The following is a 16,428-nucleotide window of genomic DNA, read 5'->3' on the forward strand; positions in this document are numbered from 1 at the left end:
TTGCAGAGAGTTGCTATGAGCCAACCCCACTCATCAGCCCCTGACAACAATAAAATCAGGGCTCGTGTGCCTAACAATATGCTGAACTAAACTGTAAAAGAATCTACTCTTATTTTAGAGCAGCGGTTCTCAACCTGTGAGTCTTGACCCTTTGGTTGGTCAAATGACACTTTCACAGGGGTGGCCAGATTCATAACAGTAGCAAAATTACAGTTATGAAATAGCAAGGGAAAATTTATGATTGGGGTACCACCACTGCACAATGGGAAATATATGAAAGGATTGTGGAAATATGAAGGCTGAGGACTACTGCCCTAAAGGAACACATAGTACAGTAGAAGGGCAGCAAAACAGAGGCAGCCTAGAAGACTGATTATCACAATGGCTGCCACAATGAGTGCAAGCAAAGTACCACTGTGAGGATGGCACAGGATGGGACAGTGTTTCATTATATTGTGTATAGAGTTCCTATGAGTCAAAAATCACTCAACAGCACTTAAAAACAACCAAAACCGAACTTGTGCTTCTCAAAATGTGTTGAACTACATCTTAAAAGAAACAAATTTTCGTTTAGAACAGCACTTCTCAACCTGTGGGTTGTGACCCCTTTCAGGAGACAAATGATCCTTTCACAGCGGTGGACCATTCATTACAGTAGAAAAATTAGATTTATGAAGTAGCAATGAAAATAATTTTATGATTGGGCTGCGACTACTACATAAGCAACGGTATGAAATGATCATGGTACAGCAAGTTTGAGAACCACTGCCTTGGAGGAAGACAGAGCTCTTGGTAGAATAGAAGAGCAGCAAATTAGAGGCAGTCCTCAAAAAAGATGGATTAGCACAGTGTCTGAAACAATGAGCGCAAGCAGAGAAGAGCTGTGAGTATGGCACAGGATGTGGCAGGGTTTCATTATATTGTGCCTAGAGTTGCTAGGAGCCAAAGGCCACTCGATGGCCAGTAAAAACAGTAACAAGAGGACTCATGCATGTAACAATACACTGAACTAGAACTTAAGAGAAACTCCTCTTAGTTTAATTTCTTTTTTTTTCACCTTTTTTTTAAACGTTTTATTAGGGGCTCATACAACTCTTATCACAATCCATACATATACATACATCAATTGTATAAAGCACATCTCTACATTCTTTGCCCTAATCATTTTCTTTTCTTTTGTTTCCCTTTTCTTTTTTTACATTTTTTTAGGGACTCATACAACTCTTATCACAATCCATACATATACATACATCAATTGTATAAAGCACATCCATACATTCCCTGCCCCAATCATTCTCAAAGCATTTGCTCTCCACTTAAGCCCTTTGCATCAGGTTCTCTTTATTTCCTCCCTCCCTCCCCGCTCCCCCCTACCTCAGGTGCCCTTGGTAATTTATACATAGTTATTTTGTTATATCTTGCCCTATCCGGAGTCTCCCTTCCACCCCTTCTCTGCCGTCCCTCTCCCAGGGAGGAGGTCACATGTGGATCCTTGTAATCAGTTCCCCCTTTCCAACCCACTCACCCTCCACTCTCCCAGCATTGGCCCTCACACCCTTGGTCCTGAAGGTATCATCCACCCTGGATTCCCTGTGTCTCTAGCCCTCATATGTACCAGCGTACAACCTCTGCCCTATCCAGCCCTGCAAGGTAGAATTCGGATCATGGTAGTTGGGGGGAGGAAGCATTCAGGATCTGGGGAAGAGCTGTGTTCTTCATTGGTACTACCTCGCACCCTGACGGACCCAACTCCTCTCCCAAACCCCTCTATGAGGGGATCTCCAGTGGCCGACACTTGGGCCTTAGGTCTCCACTCTGCACTTCCCCCTTCATTCAATATGGCATATACACATACATATATTCTTTTTTTTTTTTTTTGCATGATGCATTGTACCTGGTCCCTTGGGCACCTTGTGATCTCACTGGCTGGTGTGCTTCTTTCATGTGGGCTTTTTTGCTTCTGCGCTAGATGGCTGCTTGTTCACCTTCAAGCCTTTAGGACCCCAGACACTATCTCTTTTGATAGCCGGGCACCATCCGCTTTCTTCGCCACATTTGCTTATGCACCCATTTGTCTTCAGCGATCCTATCATGGAGGTGTGCAGCCAATGATGTGCTGATTTTTTGTTCTTTGATGCCTGATAACTGATCCCTTTGGGACCACTCGATCACACAGGCTGGTGTGTTCTTCCATGTGGGCTTTGTTGCTTCTGAGCTAGATGGCTGCTTGTTTATCTTCAAGCCTTTAAGACCCCAGTCACTGTATCTTTTGATAGCCGGGCACCATCAACTTTCTTCACCACATTTACTTGTTCACCCACTTTGGCTTCAGCAGTTGTGTCGGGAGAGTGAGCATCATAGAGTACCAATTTAATAAATGAACGTATTCATGCATTGAGGGAGTGCTTGAGTAGAGGCCCAAGATCCTTCAGCCACCTTAATGTTAAACCTATAAATGTAGACACTTAGATCTATTTCCCCATATTCATATATATGTTTGCATATACATGTCTTTGTCTAGACCTCCATAAATGCCCCTTGACTCCCAGCTTCTTACTCCATCTCCCTTGACTTTCCTCCTGCCCCACTACCATGCTCCGTCCCCACCTGGGCTACAGCTATACCTCTTCTCTACGCAACCTTACCCTTGATCGTTCCCCATCAGGCCTGCCACTCACCCCTCACTACCATTTTGTGTCCCATGTTGTTCCCTGTCCCTGTGTTTGTTAACACCACTTCCTTACCCTCCTCCCCCTCCCCCACCCGGAACTGTCTGTCCCATTGTTTTTCCTCCAGATAGTTCATCCAGCCTGTCCTATTCAGACAGACCTGTGGAGACACTAACATGCACGAAAACAAGGCAGAGGAAAACAAAGCAACAGTATACAACCAGACAACAAAAACAAACCACTGACAAAGAACAAAACACTTCACAAAAGAAAGGCTTGTAGTTCGTTCAAGGATCGTTTGCTGGCCCTTAGGAGCGTTTTCCAGTCCAGTCTGTTGGGGCACCACGCCCTGGCCCCAAAGTCCACTTTCAGCATTCCCTGGGGACCTTGCCACTCCATTCCCTTGCTGTTCCACTGCACTCCCCAAGTGCTTTGCCTCGGTGTGGTGGGATCAGGTCAGGTGCAATTCCCACACTGTGTCTCCGGTGCTGTCCCTTGTATCGCCCTTAGTCACTGAGGGGCATCATGTCTCATAGTAGGGCCAGCCATGTTGTTCTCTCTGTGGACTGGCTGCTCTACTCAGGAACATCATCTTCACGCCCTGGTGGGCCAGACTGTGTTCCACTGTCTCCTCCTGCCCCTTCATCTGCTCCCATGTGCTCTGATCAGATATGTCCATCTCCCGGAGCTGCAGAATCAATGTCATCATTTGAAACAAATTCTTTTCGGGGTAGGGTCATGAATCCACTTAATTTTTGGTGGTGGGGCCAGCCTCCCAGACCTCTCCACTGGTTCCCTACTCCACACCGGGATCACCTTGTGGCAGTGGGTTGAAGTCTGGTCCCACTTTCCCTGTGGAGATATAAACAATACCCTCCACTTGGGTGGATTAGTGCCCCATGCCCCCACTTCCCTTTTCTTCCTTATATTCATCCTTTTATTTTCCTTTCCCCACCTCCTCCACTGTTGTCTACCATGTGCATCCCTGGTTTTGGTCTGGTCTCTGCCATACTACACAGTCTTCACCCCAGGAATGTTTGTATACAGTAGCTTTTTCCCCTGTGTCACTTTTGCATTAAAAAATTTTTTTTAATACTTACCTCAGCGGGCTCATGTTGTACTTGTCCTTTTGTGCCTGACTTACTTCGCTTAGCATGATTTCCTCCAGTTCTTCCCATGCCGCTATGTGCCTCATACGTTCATCACTGCTTTTTAGTGATGCATAGTACTCCATTGTATGTATATACCACAGTTTTTTAATCCAATCGTCAGTTGATGGAAATTTGGGTTGCTTCCAACTCCTTGCAATTGTGAACTGTGCCGAAATGAACATTGGAGCACAGATGTCTGGTCTTGGTTTGTTCCTTGCCTCTTCTGGGTATATGCCCAGTAGGGGGATTGCTGGGTCATATGGTAACTCTATTTCCATCTGTTTTAGGTATCGCCAGATTGATTTCCATAGTGGCTGTACATACTTACAGGTCCACCAGCAGTGGATGAGAGTTCCTGTCTCCCCACAGCCCCTCCAACAATTGTTGTTTCAATTTTTTGAATTGGGCTACCTTTGAGGGTGTCAGGTGGTACCTCATTGTTGTTTTAATTTGCATTTCTCTTATGGCTAAAGATCGGGAACATTTTCTCATATGTTTGTTGGCCATTCGGATTTCTGTCCCTGTAAAATTTCTGTTCAAGTCCTTTGCCCACCTTTCAAGTGGGCTATTGGTTTTTTTTTCTTTTGGGAAGCTATCAGAGTATTATAGATTTTAGTAATAAGACCTTTGTCTGATATGTCATTGCTAAAGATGTTTTCCCAATCTGCGGAATCTCTTATTACTCTCTTGGTGAATTCTTTAGATGTACACAAGTGTTTTATCTTCAGTATATCCCATTTGTCAATTTGTGCCTCGTATTCCCTGCGCCAAAGTTCTCAAGTTGGTCCCAATTCCTTCATTGATGGCCCTAATAGTCTGGGGTTTAACTTTAAGGTCTGTGATCCACCTTGAGTTTATTCTTGTGCATGGAGTGAGATAGGGGTCTTGCTTCATTTTTCTGCATGTGGATATCCATTTTTTCCAGCACCACTTGTTAAAGAGGGCATTGGCTTCCCATTTGATATATTTGGGGCCCTTATCAAAAATCAGCTGTGTGTATGCTGATGCTTTTATTTCTGGGTTTTCAGTTCTCTTCCACTGGTCTGAGTATCTGTCATTGTACCAATACCATGCAGTTTTGAGAACTGTGGCTGCATAGTGTGTGCCAAAGTCAGGTAAAGCAAGCCCTCCCACGGTGTCCTTCTTCTTGAGGAGTTCTCTGCTAATTCTGGGTTTCTTCCCTCTCCATATGAAGTTGGTAATCAGTTTTTCCATTTCTTTGAAGAAAGATGATGGTAATTGTATCGGGATGTCATTAAACTTATATAGTGCTTTTGGCAGAACTGACATCTTAACTATATTAAGTCTCCTAATCCAAGAGCATGGAATATTCTTCCATTTGTTGAGGTCGCTCTTGGGTTCTTGTAATAGTGTTCTACAGTTTTTCCTATATAGATCTTTTGTTTTTTCAGTCAGGTGTATCCCTAGATATTTCAATTTGTGTTTGGCTATTGTGAAGGGTACCACCTTTTTGATCTCTTCTTCTGTGGTCTTATCTGATGTGTATAACAGTCCGATGGACTTCTGTTTGTTGATCTTGTATCCTGCCACTCTGCCAAACTCCTCTATTGCTTCCAGTACTCCCCTTGTGGAACTTTTGGGATTTTCCATATATAGAATCATATCATCTGCAAATAACGATAGTTTCACCTCCTCCTTCCCCAGTCAAATACTTTGATGTCACTTCTTTGCCTTATGCTGTTAGCTAAAACCTCCAGCACGATATTAAACAGGAGTGGGGACAAGGGGCATCCATGTCTGGTCCCCTTTTTCAGTGGGATTGTGTTAGTCTTTTCTCCATTGACTACCACTTTGGCTGTTGGTTTTTCATATATACCTTGTATTGTCTTGAGGAACTTTCCTTCCATTCCTATCTTCGCTAGTGTCTTAAACAGGAATTGGTGTTGAATGTTGTCGAATGCTTTTTCTGCGTCTATTGATATAATCATGTGATTCTTATACTTGTTCATGTCAATGTGACGAATAATACTAATGGTCTTTTGTATGTTGAACCATCCCTGCATCCCTGGTATGAATCCCACTTGGTCATGGTGAATTATTTGTTTTATATACTTTTGTATTCTGTTGGCTAGTATTTTGTTAAGGATTTTTTGCATCGATGTTCATTAGGGATATTGGTCTGTAGTTCTTGATTCTTGTGGTATCCTTGCCTGGTTTGGGTATCAGAGTTATACTAGCCTCATAGAAGGAGTTTGGGAGTTTGCCATCTTTTTCTATGTTCTGGAAAATTTTGTGTAGGATTGGTATTAGTTCTTCCCTGAATGCTTTGTAGAATTCTCCAGTGTAGCCATCTGGTCCAGGGGATTTTTTTTGTTGGTAATCCCTTGATAACCTTTTCTATTTCTTCCATTTCTATGTGTCTGTTGAGATTCTTGATGTCCACCGAGGATAGTCTAGGGAGGGATTGTTTTACCAGGAATTTGTCCATGTCTTCCAAATTGTTGAATTCATTGGAGTACAATCCTTCATAGTACTGTGTAACTATCCTTTTGATTTCATTAGGGTCTGTTGTAATGACCCCTCTTTCATCCCTTATTCTTGCTATTGAGATTTGTTCCCTCCTTTCTTTGGTTAGGTTTGGCAATGGTCTATCGATCCTGTTTATCCTTTCAAAGAACCAACTTTTAGCGATATTAATTTTTTCCATATTTTTTAAATTTTCCTTCTCCTGAATCTCAGCCCTGATTTTTATAATTTCTTTTCTTTTGCTATTAGTAGGGTTGTCCTGCTGACTCTGCTCTAGTTTTTGTAAATTTTGTGTCAGCGTATCCATCATGATTCTCTCTTCCTTTCTTAGGTGTGCTTGTATTGCTATGTACCTTCCTCTGATGACTGCCTTTGCTGTGTCCCATAAGTTTTGGTACATCCTGTGCTCATTTTCGTTGGTTTCTAGAAATTTCCTGATTTCGTCTCTGATCTGCACCAGTATGCACTCCTTTTGCAGTAGAGAGTTATTCATCCTCCTATTATTTGCTCTTATTTTCTTCGTCTTCTTTTTGTTGATTTCCAGTCTTATGGCACAGTGGTTAGAGAGAGAGGTGTGTATTATTTCAATGTGCTTAAATTTATGTAGATTTGCCTTATGCCCCAGCATGTGGTCTATCTTCGAATATGTGCCATGAGGACTTGAAAAGAATGTGAAATTTTTTGTATTTGGATGAAAAGCTCTGTAAATATCTATTAGGTCAAATTGTCTAATTGTGGAGATTAGCTCTCTAGTCTCCTTGTTGAGTTTCTTTCCCTCTGATCTATCTTTCTCAGTGAGTGGTGTGTTGAAGTCGCCCACTATAATTGTCGAGTCTGTGATTTCTTCTTAATCTTTTGGAGTGTTTGGTTGACGTATTGAGCTGGTCTCTCATTCCGGGAATATATGTTTACAATGCTTAGAGGTTCATTGTCTACGATTCCCTTGAGCATTATAGTGTCCCTCCTTATCTCTTTTTATGGTTTGCACTTTGAGGTCAATTTTATCCAAGATAAGGATTGCAACACCTGCTTTTTTTGTATTGCTGTTTGCTTGGTAGGTCCTTCTCCAGCCTTTGGTTCTCAGCCTATTTTTGTCTGTAGCCTTGAGATGTGTCTCCTGTAGGCAGCAAATTGATGGGTTGTGTTTTCTAAGCCATTCTGCTAGTCTCAGTCTTTTAATGCCTGAGTTCAGGCCATTGATATTCAGGGTTTTTATCTCAATGTGCGGATTCTGTGATGCCATTTTATACCTTTTGTGTTGGGAGTTTTCCTACTTTCCTTTATCATTAGTATGTGTTTTGTGTGTGTTTCATTCTTGACTTCTTTCCATCCTTAAGCCATTGCTATCTTGGGGCCTGTTTTGTGAAGTTTTTCTATGTGTTGGTCTCTTATTTGTGCTTGGTGAGTGTTGTTCTTCTGCCCATACTGAGTCGGCGAGGATCTTTTGTAAGGCTGGGTTTGTTGTAACGTATTTTTTTAGTTTTTCCTTGTCTGGGAAGACTTTTACTTCTCCATCGATCTTGATCGATAATTTGGCTGGGTAGAGTATTTTTGGATTTGCGTTGTTTTCCTTCAACTTTTGGAATATATTACTCCACTCTCTCCTTTTTTTCATAGTTTCTGCTGATAGGTCTGAACATATCCTTATGTGGTGACCTTTATATGTGATTGCTTTTTTTGCCCTAGCTGCTCTCATGATTTTCTCCTTTTCCTCAAAGTTGGATAGTTTAACTATTATGTGCCTTGGTGATTTCTTCTTGGGGTCCCGTCGTGCTGGTGTTCTTTCAGCCTCCTGGATGGTTGCTTGGTTTTCATTCATTAGGCTGGGGAAGTTTTCCTCCAAGAATTCTCTCGCTACTGTTGCAGATGACTTCTTTCTTGTGTCTTCCTCCGGTAGGCCAATAATTCTAATGTTGTTCCTCTTCATAGCATCAGACATAGCTCTTAGGTTTTCTTCGGCTTCTCTGATGCTCTTATTAGATTTTTCTTCACGTTTATTAAAGTCTGCTTGGTTGTCCTCCAAGACACTGATGCGGTTCTCTGATTTCTCCAGTCGATTCTCAAGGAACATGATTTTGCTATTGTTTTTCGTTATTTCCTCCCTAAGCTCCTGTATTTCCCTTTGGTGTATGGCTTTTATCTCCTCTATCGTTTCATCCTGTTTCTGTATTGTTTCCCTCATATCCTGCATGGCTCCAAGCAGCATTCTAAGAGTTTTTTGTATGGCATCTCAATGTCTGCTTCTTCTATGTATGTTGCTATGTTCAGCACATCTTCTGCCTTTGTCTTTTGTTTCTCCCGTTTTTTCATTGAGGTCATTTTGGCTGATGGCTGTTTGCGTTGAGTTGTTTTTGAGGGACCAGGTGTCATTTTCTAGTCTCTCTCTGGAAGACTTATAGGAATACTTCTTCGAACTGCCTACAGCTGATTTTGCTAAGTTATTAGCCAACCAGTTTATCTTCCTGTGGCTTCCCTATCAGGGGAGTGCCCCAGATGGCGGGTCAGCTGCCTGCCCCAGTGTTGCAGAGGCTGGGCTGAAGTTCCTGCTATTGGTTTGAATATTGATAAGTGTTGGCTGAGCTGCCTTATGTCCCCAGGTTCACAGGCAGGAACTCCCTGGTGAGGAGTCTGAGGAGTATCCCCTGGAGAGCAAGCAGGCCTTTCCCTAGCCTTGGGCTATCTATGCAGGGTGGAGCTCACCTATCTGGGTGTGGCCCAGGTGCAAATGCCCTAGGGCAATGGGAGTGTCCCATAAGTCTGCAATGGAGTGTGAGAGAGCAGTTCAGGAACAAGAGGGGGAGAAAAATTAAAAAGTGAGACTGGACTGTGCAGGGGTACAGGGAAGTGAGGGAAGGAAAAGCAACTATGCAGCTGAGTCCCACTCCCTGCCTGTGGACCTGCAAGGGCCCACCCCTGCCCCAAGCCCCAGCAGAAATCCATAGCTGAGCCCCAAGAAGAGTCGTAAGAAAGCTGCTGAGCAGCCCCCAGAGAAGTGGGGGGATAGAGAGCAGAGATGTTAACAGATGCCGCAATATAGTTGAAGCTTGATCCCTGCCTATGGAGCTGTGGGGGTTTGGGTTCAGTCCCTGCTCAGCCCACGCGGTGCGACAAGCTGTGGCTGTGCCCCGAAAAAGCCCCTGCAAAGCCCTCCAAGGCTGCATGGGAATATAGAGCAGAGATGCAAACAGAAGCAACAATGCAGCTAAACACCAATCCCTGCCAGTGGAGCCTCAAGGGCCCTGTCCCTGCCCTGAGGCAGGCAGGGGGAAACTGTGGCTGCGCCAAGGCCAAGCCCTGCTACAGGCTCCAAATGGTCCAGGCTTGGGCAGACACAGCGGCTAGGCTAGGGTCGAGCCCCAGCCGGCTTCCACTGAGGTAAGCCAAAAGCCCCCAGCCCCTCAAAACCCCGTGGATCTGTGCCTACTTATCTTTATGATGCTCCTCCTGCGATCCAGTGGCGTTCAATTTCCCTCTGAGCAACTCTTCTGGGCTGGATTCTGCGGAGTCCCTCTGGTATGTGTCACTCCATTGCCATCTTCCAGGAATCTCCCTTTTTCACCTTAAAAAAAAAGTAATTTTATTGGAGCTCATACAACTCTTATCACAATCCATACACACATCAATTGTTTAAAGCACACTTATATATTCATTGCCCTCATCATTCTAATCAATCGCTTTCTGCTTGGGATCCTGAAATCAGCTCATATTTTCCTTTTTCTCCTGTCTCCCCTTTCCCCCTCCCCCCTCCCACATGAACACTTAATAATTTATAAATTATTATTTTATCTTATCTTACACTACCCAGAGTCTCCCTTCACCCACTTTTCTGTTACCCAGCCCCCAGAGAGGATATTATATGTGGATCCTTGTGATCGGTTTGCCCTTTTAATCCCTGCTTCCCTCCCGATATCACCACTCTCCCCGCTGGTCCTGAGGGGTTAATTTTGACTAGATTACCTGTGTTTCCAGTTCCCATGTGTACCGCTGTGCATTCTCTGGTCTAACCAAGTTTGCAAGGTAGAATTGGGATGATTATAGGTGGGGGGGAGGCAGCATTTAAGTGCTAGAGGAAGTTTGTCAGTTTCTTCTCTTAGTTTAGAGCAGCGGTTCTCAACCTGTGATTTGTTACATCTTTGGTGGGGGGGCTCGAATGAGCCTTTCATAAGGGTGGACCAGTTTATAACAGTAGCAAAATTACACTTATGAAGTAGCAGCAAAAATAATTTTATGGGTATGGGGCCACCACTACATGAGGAACTGTATGAAGGGGTCGTGGCATTCGGAAGGTCGAGAACCATTGTCCTAGAGGAAGACAGAAATCTTGGTACTGTAGAAGGGCAGCAAAAGAGAGGCATCCCCAATAAGATGGATTTTTAAGACAGTACCTGCAGCAATGAGTGCCAGCAAACATGACTGTGAGGATGTCAGAGGAGGGGAAGCCTTTTATTATATTGGGCATACGGTTGCTATGAGTCAAAACTGACTCAACAGTACCTAACAAAAACAGCAGGATTGTGCTTCTAACCATAGGCTGAGGAAGACATTAAGATAAACTTCTATTATTTTAGAGCAGCGGTTCTCAAGCTTTGGTTCGCGAACACTTTTGGGGTCAAATGACCCTTTCACAAGGGTGGCCCAATTTATAACAGCAGCAAAATTATAGTTATGAAACAGCAATAAAAATAATTTTATGATTGGGATGTCACCACTACATGGGGAATGGTATTAAAGGGACATGGGATTAGGAAGTTTGAGAAGCGCTGCCTTAGAGGAAAGCAGAAATGTGGTACAATAGAAGGGCAGCAAAGGAAAGGCAGCCCCTGCAAGACTGGTTAGCACAGTGCCTGCAACAATGAGCACAAGCAAAGAACCACTGTGAGGATGGCAGAGGATGGGACAGCGTTTCATTATTTGCGCACAGAGTTTCAATGAGTCAAAAACCACTCAACAGCAGCAAACAACAACCAAAACTGGACTTGTGCATCCCCAAATGTGCTCTACTACATCTTTTTTTTTTTTTAACAATTTATTGGGGCTGATACAATTCTTTTCACAGTTCATACATATACATACATCAATTGTATAAAGCACATCTGTACAGTCTTTGCCCTTATCATTTTTTTCTCTTTTCTTCTTTTACATTTTATTAGGGACTCCAACAACTCTTACCACAATCCATACATATACATACATCAATTGCATAAAGCACATCCATACATTCCCTGCCCCAATCATTCTCAAGGCATTTGCTCTCCACTTAAGCCCCTTGCATCAGGTCCTCTCTTTTTTTCCCCCCCTCCCTCCCCTTTCCCCCCTCCCTCATAAGCCCTTGGTAATTTATACCTCGTTATTTTGTCATATCTTGCCCTATTCGGGGTCTCCCTTCCCCCCTTCTCTGCTGTCCCTCTCCCAGGGAAGAGGTCACATGTGGCTCCTTGTAATCAGTTCCCCCTTTCCAACCCACTCAACGTCCACTCTCCCAGCATCGCCCCTCACACCCTTGGTCCTGAAGGTATCATCCACCCTGGATTCCCTGTACCTCCAACCCTCATATGTACCTCATATGTACCTCTGTCCTATCCAGCCCTGCAAGGTAGAATTCGGATCATGGTAGTTGGGGGGAGGGAGCATCCAGGATCTGGGGGAAAGCTGTGTTCTTCATCGATACTACCTCACACCCTAATTAACCCATCTCCTCTCCTAAGCCCCTCTATGAGGGGATCTCCATTGGCCGACACTTGGGCCTTGGGTCTCCACTCTATACTTCCCGCTTCATTTAATATAATATATATATACACATACATATATACATATACACATATATACACATACATACACACACTTATATCTTTTTTTATTTTGCATGATGCCTTATATCTGGTCCCTTGGGCACCTCGTGATCGCACTGGCCGGTGTGCTTCTTCCATGTGGGCTTATTTGTTTCTGAGCGAGATGGCCGCTCGTTCACCTTCAAGCCTTTAAGACCCCAGACACTATCTCTTTTGATAGCCGGGCACCATCAGCTTTCTTCACCACATTTGCTTGTGCACCCATTTGTCTTCAGCGATCCTATCATGGAGGTGTGCAGTCAATGATATGATTTTTTGTTCTTTGATGCCTGGTAACTGATCCCTTTGGGACCACTCGATCACACAGGCTGGTGTGTTCTTCCATGTGGACTTTGTTGCTTCTGAGCTAGATGGCCGCTTGTTTATCTTCAAGCCTTTAAGACCCCAGTCACTATCTCTTTTGATAGCCGGGCACCATCAGCTTTCTTCACCACATTTACTTGTTCACCCACTTTGGCTCCAGCCATTGTGTCGGGAGAGTGAGCATCATAGAGTTCCAATTTAATAAAAGAAGGTATTCATGCATAGAGGGAGTGTTTGAGTAGAGGCCCAAGGTCCTTCCGCCACCTTAATACTTGACCTATAAATATCGACACAAAGATCTATTTCCCCAACCTCCTATATATATTTGCATGTACATGTCTTTGTCTAGACCTCCATGAATGCCCTTTGACTCCTAGCTCTTTCCTCCATCTCCCTTGACCTTACTCCTGCCCTACTACCATGCTTCATCGCCACCTGGGCTAGAGTATACCTCTTCTCTAAGCAACCTTACCCTTGATCATTTCCCATCAGGCCTGCCACTCCCCCTTCTCTACCCTTTGGGGTCCCATGTTTTTCCCTTGTCCCTGGGTTTGTTAACACCACTTCCTTACCCCCCCTACCCCCCACCCCAAGTCCCCCCGGAACTGTCGGTCCCGTTGTTTTTCATCCAGATAGTTCATCCAGCCTGTCCTATTCAGACAGACCTGTGGAGTCACTAACATGCACGAAAACTAGATAGAGGAACACAAAGCAACAGTATACAACCAGACAACAAAACAACCGAAACAAACCACTGAAAAAGAACAGAACAAAACAGTTCACAAGAGAAAAGCTTGTAGTTAGTTCAGGGATCTTTGCTGGCCCTTAGGAGCGTTTTCCAGTCCAGTCTGTTGGGGCACCACGCCCTGGCCCCAAAGTCCACTTTCAGCATTCCCTGGGGACCTTGCCACTCCATTCCCTTGCTGTCCCGTGGCACTCCCCCAGTGATTTGCCTCGGTGTGGTGGGATCAGGTCAGGTGCAATTCCCACACTGTGTCTCCGGTGCTGTCCCCTGTATCGCCCTTAGTCACTGAGGGGCATCATGTCTCATAGTAGGGCCAGCCATGTTGTTCTCTCTGTGGACTGGCTGCTCTACTCAGGAACATCATCATCACGGCCTGGTGGGCCAGGCTGTGCTCCACTCTCTCCTCCTGCCCCTTCATCTGCTCCCGTGTGCTCTGATCAAATATGTCCATCTCCCATAGCTGCAGGGTCAATGTCGTCCTTTGGAACAAGTTCTTTTCGGGGGAGGGGCAGGAATCCACTTAATTTATGGTGCTGGGGCCAGCCTCCCAGACCTCTCCACCGGTTCCGTTCTCCACGCCGGGATATTGCATTCACACCTTGCGACACTGGGTTGAAGTCTGGTCCCACTTTCCCTGTGGAGATATAAACAATACCCTCCCCTTGGGTGGATTAATGCCCCATTTCTGTCATGTTGTTTGTACTTACCTCAGGGGACTCATGTTGTACCTGTCCTTTTGGGTCTGGCTTACCTCTCTTAACATAATTCCTTCCAGCTCTTCCCATGAAATAACGTGTTTCATGTGCTCATCGGTGCTTTTTAGTGCTGCATAATACTCCATTGTGTGTATGTGCCAAAGTTTGCTAATCCACTCGTCTATCGATGGAAACTTAGGCTGTTTCCAAGTCTTTGCTATTGTGAATTGTGCTGCAATAAACATTGGAGCGCATATGACTGGTCGTGTTTTATTTGCTGCTTCAACCGGGTATATGCCCAGTAGAGGGATGGCTGGGTCGTAAGGTAGATCAATTTCCATTTTCTTTAGGTATCGCCAGATTGCTTTCCACAGTGTCTGTACAAATCTGCACGACCACCAGCAGTGGAGGAGGGCTCCTATTTCACCACAGCCCCTCCAACACTTGTTGCTCTCTGATTTACTGATCTGAGCTAGCCTGAGGGGTGTTAGGTGGTATCTCATGGTTGTTTTGATTTGCATTTCTCTTATGGCAAGGGACTTCGAGCACTTTCTCATATATTTATTGGCCATATTGATCTCCTCTCTAGTGAAAGTTCTTCTCATTTCTTTTGCCCACTTCCTTAGGGGGTTAACTGTTTTCCTCTTTTTGCAGGTCATGATGGTGTTGTAGATTTTAGTAATGAGCCCTTTGTCTGACGTGTCATTACTAAAAATCTTCTCCCAGTCTGTGGGTTGCCTTGTCACCCTCTTGGCAAAGTCTTTCGAGGTGCACAGGTGTTTTATTCTTATTAGATCTCATTTGTCGATTTCCAGATCACCTGTGTGTGTCCCCTTCCCTGTTGCAGTGAGCCTATGTGCTCCCTGGGCCAGTGCTCTGAGATTAGTCCCGATTCCCTCCTTAATGGTCCTGATGGTTTGGGGTTTGACTTCTAGATCTGTGATCCACCTTGAGTGTATTCTTGTGCATGGGGTGAGGTAGACGTCTTGTTTCAACTTTCTACATGTGGATATCCATTGTTTCCAGCACCACTTATTAAAGAGGGCATCTGCTTCCCACTTGACGTTTTTGGGACCCTTGTCGAAGATCAGTTGTCTATATGCTGATGATTTTACTCCTGGGCTTTCTATTCTTTTCCACTGGTCTGAGTGTCTATCATTGTGCCAGTACCATGCTGTTTTGACCACTGTAGCTGTGTAGTAGGCATTAAAATCAGGTAGGGCGACTCCTCCAATTGTGTCCTTCTTCTTGAGGAGTTCTCTGCTAATTCTGGGTTTCTTCCCTCTCCATATGAAGTTGGTGGTCAGTTTTTCCAATTCTTTGAAGAAGGTTGATGGTAATTGGATTGGTATAGCATTGAACTTGTAGAGTGCTTTAGGAAGAACTGTCATCTTTACTATGTTCAGCCTACCTAACCATGAGCAGGGGAGCTTCATCCATTTGTGAAGGTCACTTTTGGTTTCCTGTAATAGGGTTTTATAATTATGCTTATATAGGTCTTTAGTATTTTTTGTTAAGTATATTCCTAGGTATTTCAGTTTGTTCTTGGCTACTGTGAAGGGTACTTCCCTCTTAATCGCCTCTTCCATGTCCCTGTCCGATGTGTATAGAAACCCTACCGACTTCTGTTTATTGATCTTGTATCCTGCTACTCTTCCGTATTCCTCTATTGCTGTAAGTATTCCAACTGTGGAGTTTTGGGGGTCTTCAATGTATAGGATCATGTCATCTGCAAATAACGATAGTTTCACCTCCTCCTCTCCCAACTGGATCCCTTTGATGTCCTTCCGCTGTCTTATGTTGTTAGCCAGAACCTCCAAAACGATATTGAATAGAAGAGGGGACAGGGGGCATCCTTGTCTTGTACCCTTTTTCAGTGGTATTGTTCTTGTCTTTTCTCCATTGACTATGATGTTGGCTGTTGGTCTTTCATAGATAGCTTGTATGAGCTTGAGGAACTTACCTTCCAATCCTATCTTCATGAGTGTTTTGATTAGGAATGGATGCTGGATGTTGTCAAATGCTTTTTCTGCATCTATGGATATTATCATATGGTTTTTATCCTTTTTCTTCTCGATGTGGTGTATGATATTGATGGATTTTCGGATGTTAAACCATCCCTGCATCGCTGGGATGAATCCTACTTGGTCGTGGTGAATGATATGTTTGATGTTCCTTTGTATTCTATTGGCCAATATTTTGTTAAGGATTTTTGCATCTATGTTCATTAGAGATATTGGTCTATAATTCTCTACACTTGTGGGGTCTTTTCCCTGTTTGGGTATCAAAGTAATGCTGGCTTCGTAAAATGAGTTTGGGAGCTTGCCGTTCTTTTCTATGTTATGGAATACTTTGTGGAGGATCGGTGTCAGCTCTTCCCTGAATGTTTGGTAAAATTCTGCTGTGTAGCCATCTGGCCCTGGGGCCTTTTTCCTTGGTAGGTTTTTGATGACACTCTATTTCTTCCTTCGCTATGGGTTTGTTAAGGTTCTTGATCTCTGTCTCAGATAATCTAGGGATAGATTGTTT

Source organism: Tenrec ecaudatus, chromosome 15 (genome assembly GCF_050624435.1).
Source record: "Tenrec ecaudatus isolate mTenEca1 chromosome 15, mTenEca1.hap1, whole genome shotgun sequence".
NCBI classification, from domain to species: domain Eukaryota; kingdom Metazoa; phylum Chordata; class Mammalia; order Afrosoricida; family Tenrecidae; genus Tenrec; species Tenrec ecaudatus.